Raw genomic sequence first — 11,059 nt, forward strand, 5'->3', positions numbered from 1 at the left:
CTTGTGGTGGGTCTGTAAAGATTTTCTGTTTCTTCCTGACTCCGTTTTCGAAAGTTGTACTTTTCTAAGAATTTGTCCACTTCTTCCAAGTTGTCCATTTTATTGGCATATAGTTACTGATAGTAGTCTCTTATAATCATTTGTATTTCTGTGTTGTCTGTTGTGATCTCTCCATTTTCATTTTTAATTTGTTGATTAGATTCTTCTCCCTTTGCCTCTTGATGAGTCCGGCTAATGGTTTGTCAATTTTATTTATCTTCTCAAAGAATCAGCTTTTAGCTTTGTTGATTTTTGCTCTAGTCTTTTTTGTTTCTTTTACATTTATTTGTGCCCTATTTTATGATTTCTTTGCTTCTATTAACCCTGGGGTTCTTCATTTCTTACTTTTCTAGTTGCTTTAGGCAGAGGGTTAGGTTATTTGTTTAACTTTTTTCTTGTTTCTTGAGGTAAGGCTGTTTTTCTCTGAACCTTCGCCTTAGCAGTGATTTTACAATGCCCCATAGGTTTTGGCTTGTTGTGTTTTCATTTTCAATTGCTTCTATGCGTATTTTGATGTCTTTTTAATTTCCTCTGTGATTTGTTGGTTATTTACCAGCGTGACATTCAGCCTCCATATGTTTGAATTTTTAACAGTTTTTCTCCTGCAGTTGACATCTAGTCTTACTGCATTGTGATCAGAAAATATGCCTGGAATGATTTCAAGGTTTTTTGAATTTATCAAGGCTGGACTTATGGCCAAGGATGTGATCTCTTCTGGAGAAGTTTCCATGTGTACTTGAGAAAAAATGTGAAATTCATTATTCGGTGTAAAATTAGTATAGATATCAATTGGGTTTCTCTGTTCTAATGTATCATTTAAAGTTTTTGTTTCCTTGTTGATTTTCTGTTTACTTGATCCATCCATAGGTGTGAGTGTGGTATTAAAATCTTCCACTATTATTGTGTGATTGTTAATCTTCCCTTTCATGCTTGTTAGCATTTTCCTTACATATTGCTGTTCTCTTATGTTGGGTGTTTATGTATTTTTAATCATTACATTTTCTTCTCGGTTTGATGTTTTGATCATTATATAGTGTACTTCTTTGTCTCTTCCACAGGCTTTATTTTAAAGTGTATTTTATATGATATGAGTATTGCTACCCCTGCTTTCTTCTGTTTTTTTTTCCCCCCAACCCTTCTCTTTCAGTCTGTATGTGTCCCTTGTTTTGAGGTGGGCCTTTTGTAGACAACATAAGTAGCGGTCTTGTTTTTGTATCCATTCAGCTAGTCTCTGTCTTTTGATTGCGGCATTCAACCCATTTACATGTAAGGTAATTATTGACAGGTATGATCCTGTTGCCATTTGCTTTACTATTTTCGGTTCAGGTTTATGCAACCTTTCTGTTTTTCCTGCCTAGAGAAGATCTTTAGTATTTGTTGAAGAGCTAGTTTGGTGGTGCTGAATTCTCTCCGCTTTTACTTGTCTGTAAAGCTTTTGATTTCTCCTTCATATTTGACTATGATCCTTGCAGGGTACAGTAATCTGGGTTGAAAGTTTTTCTCTTTCATCACTGGAAGCATGTCCTGCAATTCCCTTCTGGCCTGAAGTGTTTCTGTTGAAAGATCAGCTGTTATTCTTATGAGAATCCTTTTGTGTGTAATGTGTTGTTTTTCCCTGGCTGCTTTTAATATTTGTTCTTTGTGTTTGATCTTTGTTAATTTGATTAATATGTGTCTTGGGGTGTTTCACTTTATGTTTATCCAGCCTGGGACTTTCTAGGTTTCTTGCATGTGGGTGACTATTTCCTCTCCCTTTTTAGGGAATTTTTCAACTATTATCTTCTCAAGTATTTTCTCATGGCATTTCTTTTTCTCTTCTCCTTCTGGGACTCCTCTGATTCAAATGTTGGGGCCTTTAACATTGTCCCAGAGGTTTCTGAGGTTGTTCTCTATTCTTTTAATTCTTTTTTTTTCTATTTTCCTCTCTGCTTCATTTATTTCTACCATTCAATTCTACCTCAGTTATCCTATCTTCTGCCTCTGTTATTCTACTTTTCTTTCCCTCCAGAGAGTTTTTGATCTCATATATTCCATTATCCATTATTGATTGGCTCTTTTTTTTTTCCATCTAGGTCCCTGTTCAATGATTCACCATCATCTCAATCCTTGTCTGCAGGCTATTTATCTGTAACTCCATTTTGTCTTCCAGATTTTGGATCTTTTTTAACCTCCTTATTCTGAATTCTTTTTCTGGAAGACTCTCTATCTCCTCCTCTTTTGCTTGGTTTGGTGCACATTTATCATGTTCCTTTCCTGCTGATTTAGATGTTTAAACCCCAACCTTGACTAACACACTTAAAAAATGATGAAAAGGACAAATTTTGTTACATCTCATTTACCATATTAAAAAAAAAAATGTGAAATACCCAAAGCAATTATACACTTTAAATGCTATCTCAATAAATCCTTTTTAAAATGTCAACCAACCTGGCTTCCGAGTTCCTTCTGATCATAATTCAGCCCCCATACCCCTTGATTTCTTTTCATTCTCTGATCTCATCAGCTCCATCTCCAATGCTGAATCCCTCATTCTGGCCCCCTCATCTTTCTCCTATTCTGAGAAGATCCAGAAGCCCCCTCAGGTTTTTTTAGTTGCTCTCCCTTCTACCTTGGGTGTTCTTCCAATAAAGGTACAGGCTCTGAGATCTAGCTGCCCAGCAGAATCACCTGAAGAACTTATGAATACCCCAACCCCACCTGAGAGAGTCAGATATCGTTACTTGGGGGAAAGAGGGTGGCACCTGAACATTTATTGTTGTTTTAATACTTGCCAGGCACTTCTAACATTCAGCCGGCACTACTAAATCACTGCTGAAGACATCATGCTCAGTTCCCACATAAAGGTTTCAGTTCAAAGGCCAGTTCTACAAGAGGCCGTCCCCAATCACACCAACTACTTCCCTTCCATATGCTACATATTTGATACTGTCCCACCTAAGATTCTATCATATACAGATCTGCTTCCCAGTGAGAATGTCAGATGGATGAAGGCAGAGCCTGTGTCCTCAGTGCTTGGTTCCCCACAGATGCTCAGCACACAGCTGTTTCATGAATGACCCTCCACCGGTGCCCTCCTGGGTCTAGCTTCCGCTCTAAGGGCTGCAGTTCTCCATGACGACCATTAGGTGGCGATAGTGCCTGGCTGCATTAAAGGTCATCTCTAGACCCACCAATGGAGAAGGCAATGGCAACCCAATCCAGTGCTCTTGTCTGGAAGATCCCATGGATGGAGGAGCCTGGTAGGCTGCAGTCCATGGTGTCGTGAAGAGTCAGACACGACTGGGAAACTTCATGTTCACTTTTCGCTTTCATGCATTGGAGAAGGAAATGGCAACCCACTTCAGTGTTCTTGTCTGGAGATTTCCAGGGACAGGGGAGCCTGGTGGGCTGCCATGGATGGGGTCCCACAGACTCGGGCACAACTGAAGGGACTTAGCAGCAGCAGGAGACCTACCAGGCCAACTGTGCAGGTCGGGGCAGTGGTAGAAAGGGGTAGGTGGTGGGGCCCATCCTGCCCTGTGCTTAGCCATTGCTCAGAGAAAGGAGAAAGGACCACTGCAGACAGTTGGTGGCCTCCCTCTCCTCCTCATTTCTAGACTCTGAGCCACTGAGCCCTGAAAACAGCCCACTCAGACTAAAGTCAGAGGCAGAAGGTCCTGCTTCCCTGTCTGGAACCTCCAAGTCCTGGCCAGTCCCTGAGCCCTGGATGTAACCTCCTGAGATGAATTCCATAGGTCCCTCACCTAGCTGATGACTGGCACACAAGGCTGGTCTGCTGGCCATGGCTGGTATCAGCAGACAACCTGAATATCCATCAACTGGGAGTTGTGACACACACTGCCACCTTCCACGTGGCAGGCTCCCATACCCCGAGAGAAGAATAAGGAAGCTCTTGTAAGGTCTTCTCTAAACCAGTTCCATTCCATTCCTTTCACAACACCAGCCAGGGATGGCTTGAGGGGCCAAACATGCCCTGCTTTTGTCTAGCCATGGAGCTGAGGAGTGTTCCCATGTTTAATGATGGAAAAAAAAAATACTTATGTGACCCATGAAGATGAAATGACCAGGATGTGCCTGGGCAGAGTCAAGGTCACACGTTGCCCACAGAGCTCCTTGTAGCTCAGGTTGCCATCTTGGCTACTGAAAGACAAATTCATTCCCTGCCAGTGTTCCTCTGAGACTGACCCCAGATTTCCCTTCTGTCTCCATCTCTGTCAGTAAATTCTCTAGAACTGAACTTCCCAGGAAAGCTGCAAGTGGGGACATTTATTTATAATGTGGAGAGAAACCTTCCTGACCTCATGTGACCCCGTCTCCGTCTTTGGCCCAAACCTGATACATCCATCCTGACCAAATGGAAAACTGTCAGTTCGAGGAAGAGCAAGGCATATTTTTTCCAAAACAGCTTCATTTAAAAAAGGTGAAGATTCTGAAAAAATTAGGGGGTGGGGAGAACCCATAAGAACATACCTCGTGAATCTACTGGTTCAGTCACAAAGAAACACCCTCATCAGAGAAGATATTTAAGTTTCATACAAATGTTATACAAAGAAATTGTGAAAAAAATACTTCCGTATGCGAAAAGCAATTATGCTTCACAAATAAGGCTAGGTTTTTGTTTCTTTTGACAACTGCAATTGACAAATGTTCTTTCTTGTTTTCCTCTAGTACCCTCTTTTTTATTTCTTTTTATTATGAGTAACTAGCTGGAAACTATACAGTTCACATCCTCTTATCAATAATGAAGAGAAAGGAAACAAGATTAAAGTGTACAACAAAATGTACTGAAATGGTATCGTACAATTAATTTTTATCCTATACATACATCACCTTTTTGCTTTGTTCAATGCTTCTTGAACATACATACAAAATGGTACTATAGCATACAGAGTGTAACGGCAGAGTGGTGTCCTGCTTCCCCTCAAACTGCTTTTGTTTCATATTGACATATAAACCTAAAATTCCATCGTATAAATATTACATACATGCTTCATCTCAGGCTCAAATGTCCTCCGAGTGTGTCTCGCCTTTGACTTTTCACTTCTATGAAGCATGGCCATCTCTTACCAAGAAGGTGTGAGTGTCTTTAAAGGAACCACAAAGCAAAGAAAATCTCTGTTTTGGAGCTTCGGACTTGAATGCTTTCTACGGTCTTCTCTTCTGCAAACTGCGGTGAGCGGGGTTGTTTCTAGTTAATCATCTGTAAACAAAGATATGGGTTTTTCCTTTTTTTCTTTTGTCCCTTTTATTGGAGTAGAGTCATCATGGAAATCACATCAGATTAATGAGCACATCTATGTGCTCTTCTGGTCCAGAGAGCTTCCCTTTTAAAACATGGTAACATAGCACTTGAAATGGGCCAGTGGGTGCATGTGATGTGTCCATAGCAGCACTAAACTCCGTGCTGGAAATTCCTGATCCCAATGTGTTGTGTACAGACATAAAATGGAAACAGCTCACAGGGTGTCACAGAGAAGGAGCTGTGCACCGTAAAGCAACCCCTGTCCCCTCTCTGTACCCCTGTGTCAGACTGGCTGGGTGACCATCCTTTCTCCAGCATCCAAACATTCTTTTTGTTGTTGTGTGTGTCTTTTGTTTTGTTTTGTTTTGCTTTTGCTTTTCTCTCTCTCTCTCTCTCTCTCTCTCTCTCTCTCTCTCTCTTTTAAAGAAGTTAAAGTTAGTACAAGTGTGAAAAGGGGAAGCTACTCTAGGCTTGATGACAGTCACAAATTGTATATTATTTACATCTAAAGCAAAGATTTCATGTGGGTGGAACATTCCACAGTGAAGGGTAATGCCAGACATGATATAATGTGCCCTGCCCTCCATGCCAGTTGCAGAGGCCAAGTCAGAAGGTGGCAGTCCTCCTGTCTCATGTTTCTTTGCCATTTCTGGTTTCCCTGGTGTCTGGATTTTTTCCCTCTATGGAGTGGGTGGTGTGTGTCCTAGCATGTCCCTAGGCACAGAAGGTGTCCAGGTGGGACTCTTTCAGGATGAGGCTCCTTGAACTGGTACCAGTGTTCTGCTCAGAGCGGGCTGAGCCTCGCTTCTCCTCACTGCCGCTCCAGTAAGTGGATTTACTGCTCTGGGAATGGTCTGGGAGGGGGAAAGCCAAGGGGAAAGGGAGATTTAGCTTTCCTGCTCATCCCTGGCCATTCCTGCCCACCCCCTTCTACTTGATCTGCACCTGCTTCCCCAGGAAGCCACCTTCCCCTCCCAACTCTCCAACACACAGGGGGGAAATCCTGCCACTGTTTACTGATCTGGATTTTTGGGTCTTTAAGGATTTAACAAGAGCTGGTTGGAAAAACAGAAGGGCTTTGTGCTCAGAAAAAATAAAGATGAGGGGGGAAACGTACTAACGTATCGAGAAAGGGGTTTCTTATGCAGTAATTGGGACCAGGCACTCTTACTGCATGTGTAGACACAAAGAACCCCAAGCTCTTGTTATATTTAACCTTGGGCACCAAGAAAGGCACTGAGATTTGGTGTTCAGTCTACTTAATCCTGTTAACGGAGTTTCTTTCATCACTGTATAGACAACTTGAAAGCAGACTTATACCTCAACCAGCCAAAGGAAAAAGAGTGAAGACCAGAATGGTTAAGCCCACCTGGGCTTAACGGTTAACCCCAACTGGCTCCGAGTATGGACAAGCTAATGGGTCAACAGAGGATGAAAGAACCACAGTAAGGGCTAAGGGAGTTTCAAGGACACGTGCACCATAAGGAGCTACATCGTGGATGAGTAAGACGTGAGGACACTGAAGGAAGAGCCAAATGAGGTGTCTGTCCAGCGGGGAGACACCCAGCCTGCAGGCTCAGTGGGATGGCCGACTCTGAGAGACCCACCAGCACATCACTGAGATCTCATCATATATTAGATCGTTTACCAAGTTCAGACAGATTGGGACAAAACTTTTTTTTTTTTTAACTTCTTGAGGTGGGATGATAATATATGAACACAAGAGGTCGACTCTCAAGCTTAGAGACAGAATCAGAGTGGGGGAGCAAGGGACCAGATCATCACCTAGAAGGGTAAGTACTCTTATCATCGCCTAGTGATAGGCAGAATGTGTGTGGTTCTGAGCTCTGGTTCGAGAAGAGAAGCAGCAAAGACAGTGATAAGGATCTCCCAAGTCACATATTCACTCAGGAGAGAACACATCTCGTCACTTGTATCTATGACCCAAAGGGAGCGCTATTGTGGTGGGCAGAGCTGGGTTCCAGGGTGGAGCTATTTTAGGGTTCTTGAGTCCAAATCCACCCCTTCTTAGACATTCTTCCCTACTCGTGACACCTACATTGTTAGTCCTCTGGAAAGTCGGTGATTGAGCTGGTCATCACGACACGGAAACTCTGACAACAATGTACTCAAGTCACATCGAATCTCCCCAGCTCTGACAAAGATGTACTCAAGTCACATCGAATCTCCCCAGCTCTGCTGAAGGCAGAGAACAGCTAGGCAGTGGGGCTTAGCTTACTTAGCACAGGAGCCACATCCCAGAGCCAGGCCACCTGAGTAAGTGCAGAGCCTGACCTCTCCCATGGACAGGACAGGGCACGCTGGCTGATTCAGCCAATCACTGCAGAGGAAATGGGTGTTACTTCAGCACTCACCATGAAAATAGCAAGGATGAAGCCCCTTCAAGAAGCCAGATCGGGAATTCCCTGGCAGTTCAGTGGTTAGGACCTCGTGCTTTCACTGCCAAGGGTACAGGTTCAATCTCTGCTTGGGGAACTAAGATCTCATGAGCTGGTTAGCATGGTCAAAAAATAAATAAATAAATAAAATAAAATAAAAGCAGGAGAGAGAGAGAAGCCAGACCATCCATCCTCTCTCTCTCTCATATCCTCCTGCTGTTTCCAATGGCCATCAGGAGCACAGTGAGGAAGAAACCAGGCAAAGCCAAGACCCATCACTCAGAAACATACATGCTCACAAAGAAAACACACACACACACACATTCACTCAGGAGACGAGCACACTGCCTGCTGGGAAAAGATCTGAAAAAGTCTTTTCTGAAAAGTCTGAAAATGACAGTGGAGGAGAGGTGAGGGAATAAATGTGCACCAAGAGAGGGGTCCAGAGAGAGTTTCCTCCAGCTGGGAGAACAAGGACTAAGGAATAAGTGTTGTACTGGAGCAAGGAAGCCTATAGAGCACGTCAAACAGTGACAGAGTGGTCTTGGAGAGAGGGGAGAAGAGAGGTGATAAGTGACCCCAATTCTCATCTTCAAAAGTCACAAGTCAACACACAACGTCTAGATAAAGTCAAGAAACAGCAATATGAGGAAATAAGTTATCTATAAATAAGTACAGGATGCAAAAAATAGCCATGAAGACTGGGGCAAGGAATTGTTTTTCCCTGTGTGATTTTACTTTCTCTGACTACACACATCCCGTCGTATCAGGGATGGTACAGGGGATTCATCCCACGACCCACCATGGACACCAGATTGCATGGAAACTTAATCTCATGGCCAGCCCTCCATATCCACATCCACAGATTCAACCAGCTACAGATTGTGTAGAAATTCATTCATTACAGGAACATAATTCCGCTCAGATTTGGACTGCATAATCCAAACCCATGTTGTTCAAGGGTCAACTCGATATGCATGCATCACTTTAAAATCTTAAGATGAAGAGACAAGTGAACAGGAGAGTGATATGGACACCCAAAGGAAGTTCCTAACTCCTGTTTAACCTTTCTTTCTCTCAACTAGACCCTCATCTTAACCAGCCTGGTTCCAGAGGTTGATAAAGAGCACAGGAACCTCCATGTGTGTAACGCTCAGCTTTCCTCCAGCTTCCACCCACACTGTCAGCAAGCAGTGAGCACATACAGAAGTCGTCAGGCATATGAGGAATGAGAAAATGAGCTGGTCTGCCTGCTTTGACACAAGCCTTCAGCCAGAAGGCTGTGGAGTGCAAACAGGGGGAAATGAACAGGCGTGAGCTCACAGTCCTGATCAGGCATCCAGGAACCTCCAGCTCAGCTCACACTCTAGAATAATCCTGAAACACTCCCTAATAAATGCTGACAATTGAGGCTCCTTCCCTCTGTCCCCTCTAGTCATCAGGCTCCCTGAGATGTTCTTCTCCTACTCCAGCCTCTGCACCAACTCACCAGCATCTCTAGACCCTTACCTCTTCTCTCCACCCTCCCTTTTCATCCCCTCACACACTAGGGTGCTTCAGGTCGGGTGGTCAACCAATGATGGTCCACAGGCAAAATCCAGCCCAATGCCTGCTTTCCCAAGTGCAAGTTCACTGCAGCACAGGAACGTCTCTTTATGTGCCATCTCTGGCTGCTTTCATCTGACAACAGCAGTTCTGATAAAAACTGGTGGTCCACCAACCCCTAGGCCAGGAAACACCTCATTCACCTCACAACTGCCAGATGCTGTATCTCCCAACCACGTTTGTACATGCAAGCCTCCTTGTCACACCAGATTCTGTACCCCACAGCATCACCAATCCTCCTTTTCCCATGTGGATGACACCACTGTGCTGCTCCAAATCCCCAACAGGGCTCCCTGCCTGCAGCAGTGTTTTCCCAACTTGAACCCTTCCACCGACCAACCACCTCCACGGCTTTGACACATCCAAAGTCCCCCTACTTATGGCTCAGCTAATGTTTCTAAACTCACTTTCCACTTAAGTCAAACAAAAACTCTTCCATCAACACCAAAAGCAGGAAATCAGAATACCTGCCCTACACAGATGGCAACTCTACAAATCAACATAATGAAAACCCAACTGTAGCAGAAAACTCGAGGTGGGTGCTGTGCTGCTGTTGAAGTCTCAAGTCTCCTCTGCCATTGTTAAAAAGAGAAGCTAGAAGAAGGGATAAGGAAGACACCTCAGCTCCAAACTCAACGTGTCCTCCAGATGCAGTCACAAGACCCGAGTGAGAGTGAGAAGGGAATTGACAGGCGGTTCAGTCATACTTCCATGCCTATTCATCTCCATATTCCCCCTAAAATCAGCTCATGCCACTCTCTCATCATGTCTCCTGGATCTAAACCCCGCTTCCAGTGCCACTGGGAAACCTCCAGCCACTCTAACAAGATACATCATTTCTGCTCTAAGTACTCAATATGCAGAAACTAACTAACAAACAAAAGTTTGGTTTTCAGCTGAAGAAAATAATCTGGGAGAGAGAAAGACCCTGGAGCTGAAGGACCCTGAAAGAAGCAGAACTGTTCTCAATGAGGATGAACCATTTTAGAATGCCCTAAAACTTACTTGAGGGGTTGCAGGGGAAAGCCTAAAGAACACAGCTCAAACTCCACAGAAGAGAACTAGAAAAGTTAGTGCCAGATAATCTACCCAAAACAGCCTGCCAGGTTATTCCTCGATAAGAGATATTTCTACAGAAAGATCACTTCCGTAGAAATGCTTTTCTCCTCTGAAGGACTCCACGGAATGTGGATGCTGGGACCTCAGGGACAAGTTCACACAGTTTAATTTACTATGGTCATTTCTGAGGGCAGAAGAACTGTCCAAACCAAATGTATCTTCTGCCCCACCTCAGTTCAGCAATAGAAACTCTCTCTGTCTTTGATTCAGAACTGAAAAAAACAAAACAAAACACAGCAAAAAAAAAAAAAAAAACTAACACAAATAAGGTAAATTCTCAACTTGGAGAAATGCCTCAAAGCTGCTTGCTAAGCCATCCTTCACCTCTACTGACCAGCCCAGGGTTCCCTCAAAGATCCCTAAGGAACCACAGTTTGCAAACCACTTCCCTGAACCCTTCAGACTCCTCTGGAGGAGATGGCTTCCCTGCCCCTGCGAACATGAGAGTACATACAACCATCACGGGGCCATGTACCAGAGTCTAGCTTGGAGCATAAGAGAAAGGAGAGGTTATTTCCTTGGACCCAGAGAGGTCAAGGATCTAGAAACACAGAAAAAGACAGATGGAGCCAAGGCACTGTTTTAAACAGGGCCTCCCCATTACCCCGCCCCAGGGAAGCCCGGGGATCCATAGGGGTGCTCATCATGGCCCCGA

The sequence above is a fragment of the Giraffa tippelskirchi genome, chromosome Y, assembly GCF_054371585.1.
Source record: "Giraffa tippelskirchi isolate mGirTip1 chromosome Y, T2T-mGirTip1v1.2.pri, whole genome shotgun sequence".
NCBI classification, from domain to species: Eukaryota; Metazoa; Chordata; class Mammalia; order Artiodactyla; family Giraffidae; genus Giraffa; species Giraffa tippelskirchi.